The following is a 9,061-nucleotide window of genomic DNA, read 5'->3' as shown; positions in this document are numbered from 1 at the left end:
CCCTGGAGACCAGACAATTGACTTCCCTTTCTCTACAGTAGGTTTTCTGGCATGAATCAGAAAAACCTACACACCTTCTCTTGGTCGGGACCTATGGGATAACCTCCAAAATGACACAGTACAGTGTGGGACTCAGCTCTAGAGACATGAGAACTGCCAAGCTCTCTTCCTCCCCCATCCCCTAGCCAAGGACCAGAAGTTCTGTTCTTACAGGCAACCTGGAAACTGCTCCCCCGCAGAGTACAGAACTGCCCCCATTCCCCTTGGGAATGGATGGATGGATGGATGGATGGATGGATGGATGGATGGATGGATAGATGGAGTAGAATGTGGGTGTGGCTGGAGTAGAAGGTTCTGGAGTGTGTGCAGGGGAAGGGTCTCCATTCCTTCCACTCAAATTCAGGTTAAATCCTGGGAACTCCACCCCTTGACTCAAAAGGCTGGCAGCTAAGCCTTTGTTATCACAGCCCTGGGGAAAAGGCAGACACACTAAGTAGTTAGAGGAAAGAAGAGATGTGTACTGGAAGTGGGATTGCTGGCTTGTATCTGTCCTGGGGCCTCATGGGAACTCCTTTCCTTTGAACTCATGAGGCTTACCTAAGAACTCATGAGGCTTTCTGGGTTGGGAAACCCAACTATGTTCCAGAAGCCAGGCCAGAGTTTGTAATGGCTCAGGGTTGTAATCCACTTGGGAGGTAGAAGTAGGAAGATTGCCACAAGTTTGAGTCCAGCCTGGTCTACATAGTAAATTCCAGGCCAAAAATAGATAGATAGATAGATAGATAGATAGATAGATAGATAGATAGATAGATAGTTAGATAGATAGATAGATAAGAGAGAGAGAGAGAGAGATCCAAACAAAACAAAATGAAAATGAAAAAGAGAAAGGAAAAGCAGAGAAGTAAAGAGGAAACAGGAATGGAGAAGGAGGTAAGGCAGGAAAGCCAGGCCAGGTCAATGTCACTACACTACACTACACTACACTACACTACACTACACTACACTACACTACACTACACTCTTGCCTGAGGCCTAGGAGAAGCAGGGAGGGAAAGGAAGATGTTGTCCTGGTCTTTTGGTATAGACATGTCCCCTCCTCACCCACTGAAAGTCTCCTCATCCTAAGGGACCAGATGATGAGGACTAGAGAGGAAGAAGAGCAAGAAAGGATGGGAGGAAAGCCATTGGGCTCCCTGCCATCCAGCAGCTGCTTCTGATGCTTTGAGTTCATACACCTGCTTCCAAAGGTCAGGGAAGTACTAGAAGCCTTAGGACTAAGCAGATACACAGATGTCCAGACCCAGAAAAATAAAATAAAATGAAATCTGTGGCTAGTTGTCTGGGAAAAAGAAATCAAAGGATGAATATAAGTAGAGATGGGTGGGATGGATGGTTGGATGGATGGGTAGGTGTGTGTGTGTGGGTGAATGGGTGGATAGGTGGATTGGTGGATGGATGGGTGGGTAGGTGGATGGATGGATGAGTGGATGGATGAGTGGATGGATGGGTGGATGGATGAATAGATGGATGGATGGATGGATGGATGGATGGATGGATGGATGGATGGATTGGTAGATGCATGAATGGATGGATGCATGGATGGATGAATTTCTACACAGATAAATAAATGATAAAAATAATTGGAAAAGGAGGCAAAAGGAGGATAGGAGAGAGGGAGAGAGACTAGAGGGAGGAAGGAGAGATACAAACAGTTTGTAGGTGAGTGAGTGACTTACAAAGGTTTGCTAAAGGAGACTCGGCATCTGACTGTTCCTACAAAGCCCTAGCCTGTGGAACTTGCTTCTTCCTCCCACCCTGCTATCACCATCTTGAAGTGTCAATCTGCGCCTAATACCTCAAGATGCTGACAGTACTTGGTGCTCTCCTGAGTCAGTACGGGCCTGCTCCAACACATCCCAGGCCTTGGGCTGGTGAATGGATGATGGAGGTATACAGATGGACTGTAGGAAGATGGATAGATTGCAGATCCTGGAGTAAGCCATGTTCAGTTGTCCTAAGTTGGGGAGGGGAAGTACGTTAGAGGGCCCCCATGTGCATGGGATAAAGAGCTGTCATTGTCACTTTGACCTCACAGCTCCTGCTTCCATCCTAGCACCTACCTGTCCCACAAGAGACATCTAGCTCAGACCTGCCTGTGTTTGTTAGTGTTAGTTTATCCCCACCTACTCCTGAGTACTACTGTGTGCCTGGCATTGAGCAGGAATCCATCATACAGACAGGAATGAGTTCTTGATCTGCATTGAGGAGCTTGCAGTGTCATGGGAAAAGAGTAAAAAAATCCATTCAAATTTTGGGTGAATGGCTCATAAGAGAATAAACACAAGGGGGCTTGGAATGCCCAGGGGAGGGAGAGCCCCAGGCCACTCTGAAAGTGACCTCTTGTCTACCAGGTTGAGCAGGTTCCAGGTCTCCCTCAAAAGCACCCTCCCTAGCCACCACATAGTCTTCAGCTTCCCTAACAGAGCTGCGGAGCTGACCCAAAGAGGTGAGGCTAAAGCTGGGACTGTAACCCAGTAGGGAGGGTGCATGGCTGGCATTTATGAAGCCCTAGGTTCTGTCCTCAGCATAAATGAGCATGGCAGTACACTCCTGTAATCCCAGTACTCAGAAGGTAGGAGAGGAAGGATCAGAAGAAGTTCAAGGTCTTTCTCAGCTCCTTGGAAAGTTGAAGGCTAGCCTGGGCTATGTCAAGCTCCAACACTGAAGTGGAAGAAGTGCCCAGGTGTCCAAAGAAAGGTGACGATTCCTTCACTCCCTGAGGGTTCTCGCTCTGACTCTACACTTGTGCCCATGCAAGGGCCTAACTACAGCCAAGTACCTATCATCCTTCTACAGCCTAGAAAAAGTCACTGCATGACGGTCCTCTGAACCTATGTGTCACACACAAACTGCAAAAGACTCCCAAGGACCAAAGCAGAAGGATCTTTGTATTTTAAAAAGCCTTAAAAGGAAAAGGAGCCTTGTCTGGCCTTCTCAGTCGTTCATTGCCTGTCTCATTCTGCCCACCCTCTGGTCCTCCTTAAAGCCTATCATGCGATTTCAGTGCTGGATCTGACAAGGGTTAGGACACTGAGCTGTGGCTTCCAGAGAAGAGACCTTATGGAACAGGGACGATTTCTGTGTCTTCCCTTGGCTCTCAGGACAAATGCCAGGCTGCCCTGTCTGCCAGCCTCCACTGGGCTGCCTATTCCCACGCCCACCAGTGGCTGACCCTGGACTCCTCTCAAAGCCCTTTCAAGAGGAAGCTTGAAGCTGGTCCCCCTCCTGATTCAGCGGGTGGAGCAACCTCCTCCGCCTACTTCTGGTGGCCTGACTGCTTCTGACTCTGCCTCTAACTCTCCTGTCATAAAAGAGGAAATTCCTTAAAAGGAAAGGGCTCCTCTGCCTTCCTGGGAACCCAGGGTGGGAGGGGAGTGGCCACGGGGCCCATTCTCCTGTCTCTGGACAAGACTCTCCCTAGAAAGTCTTTTATGTATGTGTCTCTTAAAGGATGACAGACCCTTAAAAACATGGGAGGAAGACACTTTGCGATCTTCCCCTACCACGCATCCCAAGCTCTATGACAATTTAATCTGCAGGCAGTTCTCCTTTGAGTCTAGCTTCAATACGCTAGAAGTGACAGTTGACTGTGCATGTGGAGTTGGGGAACTGGAGTTTTGGTCTTACTAAAAATGACTAAGTAGCCATCAGGACTGTGAGAGAAAGTTCAGGCTGGTCTTAAAACATCTCTGGTTTTGACTTGGGAGCCACTGTTTCCTTTTGTTCTGTTTTGTTTTCGTTTATGTCTTATCCTTCTTGGTTTTGAGGCAAAGTGGTCTCACCTGGTAACTCAGGTTGGCCAGTAACTTGAGGTCCTCCCAATTTAGCATCCTGAGTGCTGGCATCACAGGTATGCACCACCAGGCCCAGAAATTGGCTGATGTTAAATAAAGACTACCCTAGATGATGTAGTGTGTCTCCTTTTAAGAACGGAAAGCCGGGAAGTGTTAAAGACAGAAGCTTCCTAAAGAAGATGAAGTCCAGCCCAAGGCTGCAACAGATCTCTTGCTTCTCCATGCCTTCCAGGTTTCCACGGTGACTCCCCACAGCCACCGGGCAACTGGTAGGAATAAGGCCCTCCGTAAGTTCACAGTTATGGAGGCTGGCTCCGAGTCGGTTTGAGCTCCTGACTTCCTGAGCTATTTTCTGCAGGGCTGTGCTCAGGGCCTATGTGAGACCAAGGAGTTTGGGGGTGGCAGGGTTATAAGAGTGGATGGGGGCAGAGCTTGGGGGAGGAGCCCATGACTTCCATTTTCCTGAAATTAATTTTGTTATGTTTTAGCCGGGCGTGGTGGCGCATGCCTTTAATCCCAGCACTCGGGAGGCAGAGGCAGGCGGATTTCTGAGTTCGAGGCCAGCCTGGTCTACAGAGTGAGTTCCAGGACAGCCAAGGCTACACAGAGAAACCCTGTCTCGAAAAAACAAAAAAAAAAAAAATTTGTTATGATTTGCTTGTTTTGTTTTATTTTTTGAGTCAGAGTCTCTTATCCCAGGCTGGCCTTGATCTTATTATATAGTCCAGGCTGACCTTGAACTTGTGACATTCCTCCTACCTCAGTCTTGAGTTCTGGGTTGCAGCCATGTTCCAACCAAGCCCAGCAAGGGACTTTTTCAGTGGGTAGATCTGGGTAAGTTACACAATCTTTCCGATACAGTTTCCCTGTTTACAAAATGAGGCTGACCCTCACTACCCAGAAGGACTGCTGAGGGTTAGTTAAGAGTAGCACTGGCTGCGGATATTCAAAAGCCCCCCACCTCACCCCGGGAGGTGGCTCTTTCCCTATAAAGGGACCCAGGCAAGTTTCCCCTCTGCTGGAGAAGCCTTTGGGAAGGTCTGAGAAGGGCAAACGACCTATTCCCTCCCCTGTGGGATGGCTGGGGAGGGCAAGGCTGGCCACCTCTGTTGCTGGCCCTCCTCCAGAGTCTATCCAGGTAGCTTGGAGCCCTGAAGTTCTATGATTATAGGGCTGTGTTCTGAAATTTGGACATGGGCAGCCAAAATAATTAAAGACTTGGAAAACAGGACCTAAGAGGAAAGGGTTAAAGGCGCTAGGATTGTTTAGCCTGGAGAGGGGGTGGCTTAATGATACCCTTCTGACCAAGGCTGGGCCAGCTTCCCTCTTACCCTCTAGACTAACTGCAGCTAGAGGGACTCCAGTCGGACAGCTAAGTGAAGGCCTCGCCACCGAGAGCGCCACTCACCACAGATTGTGCCACTCGCCACAGACAGGGCCACTCGCCTCAGAGAGCGGCGCACTGGAGGAGTGTGGGCTGGCACGGGTGATTAGGGTGGGAAATGGATTCCGCAGCATTTCCTCCTTGACATCTGGATTCTAGATCCTTACTTTTACAGAACTGTGAGAGAGAGGAGAAAAGAGACTAGGAACGAAAGGGTTGGTTTTGACTTATGGTTCCAGAGGGAGATAGTTCGCGGCGGTGAGAAAGGCTCGGCCTCAGACAGGGAAAGCACGGTGACAGGGGCAGGAAGATGGCTGACATGCTTGTCCACACCGGAAGTAGAGAAGAGAATAAAAGGGTTTTTAAAAAAATACAAACTGAACAGCTATTAGGGGATATAAAGAAGTTGGGCCAGCAGCCCTAGACCCAGGGAGTCATGAGATGCCTCGCCCCCAAGGCTTAGCGATAACAAGGAGCCACAAATCAAAGCATGGAGTCCCTGCCTGCTCCTCAGAGTCCCGCCATAGGCACCTCTCGCCCTTCCTTCCTGGAACAGTAAATGTCCAAGGAAGGCTGGGAAGGACATTTCTGTCCTGAGCCTGCCAGCCAGCCAGTGCCCCTCTTACCCCTTCATCATTACTGGTGCTTTTAAAGGAACAGAACCAGCTACTGTTTTAGGTTTGGTGCATTCTCTTGCCAGGAACTTCATATAGACACAGCCCTGGTTGCATAACTGCCTACTACAAAACACAGGTTAGGAATCAGAGGCCCAGAGATAGAAAGCAACCCTCCCAAAGCCACCCAGCAGCCAGGACTCAGCCTAGAGCCGTTCTGAACCGTGAGAGGACAGAACACAAAAGAGCTAAGAGCAAGAAGTTGAGCTGTTTCCCTCACTCACTGATCCCAAGGATGCTCTAAGCTTCTCTCCTGCACACTCCCATTCGGCTCTGATTACCAGGGATGGAAGGGACAATCCCGGCAAGGCTCCCAGAGGGTGACAGGAACAGCTAGAAGTCTCACAATCAATAAATGGCATTACCATTATATGTGACATGTTTTATTCTTCCCGTTTTACATAAGAGGAACTAGACAGGTTAGGTAACAGGCCCAAGGTCAGTAGGCTAATAGCTAGCAGAACTGGGTTTGAACTCAGCATAATCCAGCCCCGGAACTTTCTCTTTAATTCCCTACACTCTGCTAGTGAATTTTGCTTCTGGCTGGGCATGCCAGGAGCTTCTCTGTGAAGTGTCTAACACGTTTTGTCTATTCCCCCACATTCCTTCAGCTTCCCAATGTGTTGGGGGGAGTGGGCCTCCTCCAGCTGCTTCTTAATCCTAGAGAAGCCACTGAATCCTACCCACTCCACACTGCCCAGTGCCCCTCTATCCCAGCTCAAGAGTATGTGGGATAGAGGGGTACCTTTGGTATCTGTGAGGTCAGTGTCAGGCTCCAACAAGGCCTGGCTACCTGGGTATATGCTCAGCTAGGGAGCAGCACTGGCATCAGAACCACAATCAAAAACATGATCCAGAGACAGAGACAGAATTCCCCAGAAGACAAAGGGAACAGAGGAGCAGGTGAGGCACCGAGGCAGAGGCAGGAGTCACATGTCAGACACTGAGGCCAGCTCCTCCTGAGTCATTGCCCAGCCAGAGGCTTGGTGGGGTGGGGTTGGGTGGGAGGGGTTGGGAGAATGGGGGATGGGGGTGGGGGTGGGGATAGGAATTGGGGGATGGGGGTCAGGGCATGGGGGCATCCCTGTAGGAAATGAATGAAGGTTGGGTACCAGTTCTACTTCACCACTCCGGGAAAGGCCATATCTGCGTGAGCAAGGACACTGGTGGCTTAGCTGAGGAAGAATGGGCCGGTGCGTGGCCGATCCTGGCAGGGAGGCTGTGTGAGCATCACAGGCTTCTTTTCGGCCTGACCCTCCCTTTACACCTGCACTGCCTGCAGCTCCCAGGGAGCCCAGCCCAAGAGAGCTAACCTCACTGCCTCACAGGCTGTGTCCAGGCCTGTTCGCCTACTTTGGATCTTAGCTTCATGGGTGTTTTGTCTAGCATGGCCTGACCTACCTCCCCAAGCTATGCTGTATATAAGGGCCCTCTGTGTGCCCCACAGCTTGGCAACACTGTATCATAACCCCTGCATTTTATTTTACCTCCCTTAACCGTGGATGGCTATGACCACAGGGTCTAACAGTACCTAGCAAATAATAGGTGCTCATTAAACACTGCTGAGCTCATAGGTGGTTAACAGAGAACAAGAGTGAGTGCAGAGAGTCAGCGTCTCGTGAGACCGCCCTGAGCTGATGCCTGGCAAGAAAAGAATCAGGGCGCAAGCGCTGGGGCGCTGACAGAGAAGCGAGGCTGTCACCCACATCTGTCTGAACAGGAGCCAGATTGAGGTACAAGGTTGGGTGGAGTAGGGAGGGTGCCTTCTGCAGGGAGGTGAGCCAGGTCTTAGGGCTGGGAGCCAGAATCAAACTTCCCCTAATCTGAGAGTTTTGGGGAAAGCCAGGGAGAGGTGACAAGGGCCAGCTGCACAGCCTGCCCATCCTGTCACAAGTACCCTTGGCTTTCAGTCAAGAGTGTCACCAGCCTCTTCTGGAGGAGGAGTCAGGAGCACGGAGAGCAAAGGACAATGAGGAAAGAAAGCAGAACCTCAAAGGGGTCCCAAGCCCCTTCCCCATTGTTTATCCCCAAAATTGTCACCCCGGTGGACAAAGGGCCATAGGGAAAGGGCAGTGAAGGTTCAAAGCAGAAACCAGGCAGGTGCAAACTGGGGGAAGGAGTGTAAGGTGATCTCAGCACTGGAGAGGCTGAGGCAGGAGGATATCTGGAATAGAGAGGACAGTCTGGGCTAGACAGTGAGGAGATCCTGTCTCTGAAAAACAGAAGGTGGAGAAGAGAAACGGGAGGGGGTGGAGGAGCAACGGTAAAAGAAAAGAACTCATCAGGAAGGGTGAAGAAGAAGGGAGAAGATGAAGAAGAAGGAGGCAGTGGCTACAGCAGATCCTGACGGGAGGAGAGGAGAGCAGATCACACGGGGAGAGCACAGACCTCAGAATGTACTCCACAGCCTTCGAAGCCCTCCCCAACCTTCGCAGGAACTCGAAACAGCCCCTCAAGGTGCAATTATCCTTTTCTTCCCCTTTATTTTATTTCACTTTTTATTATGGGAAACTTGAAAAACACACAAAGTAAACATAATGGTCTAATTGAGAGCCCTGTGCGCCCATCACCGGCTCCAGCGACAATCACAGTATGCCATTCTCGCTATGATTTCACACACTCCATTTGTGTGCTTTTTTTTTTTTTTTGAACATGGCTTTTCTAAGAAAATTTGCATAGTCAAATGTACAAATATTAGCTGCATGGTGCTGATAAGTGTTTATATCCCAGTGCCCACATCTCTGTCATAACACCGTACGTTAACATCTTATTGGGAAATTCTCTCTCATTCCTTCCCAGGTAATCCCACAGGCTACCACCACTCCAAACTAACACCACCTCCAACGATGGATGCATTTCTTCACTTTGCTTCCTCTAGATCTTGGAGAAAGCAGAATTACACAGCAAGCTTTCTCACGGGCTTGCTTTGTGTCTGAGCATCACGTCTCGGTGACTCACCTGTCTCATGTCTGTGGCTTTTTATTCCTCTGGATGTGAGCATTGCAATTCATCTCCAAGTTTTGCTGGTGGCCATTTGGGTCGTTTCCAGTGTACGACTATAGTGTATGAGGCTCCTGTCACATCTGTCTCTGGCCAGGCTCTCACTTCTCCTGGGTAAATAAATACCCAGGAGTGGAGTATGTGTGTTT

Source organism: Mus caroli, unplaced genomic scaffold (assembly GCF_978045245.1).
Source record: "Mus caroli unplaced genomic scaffold, Mus_caroli_1 scaffold_11, whole genome shotgun sequence".
Lineage (NCBI taxonomy): Eukaryota > Metazoa > Chordata > Mammalia > Rodentia > Muridae > Mus > Mus caroli.
Note: the sequence above shows the minus strand (reverse complement) of the source record.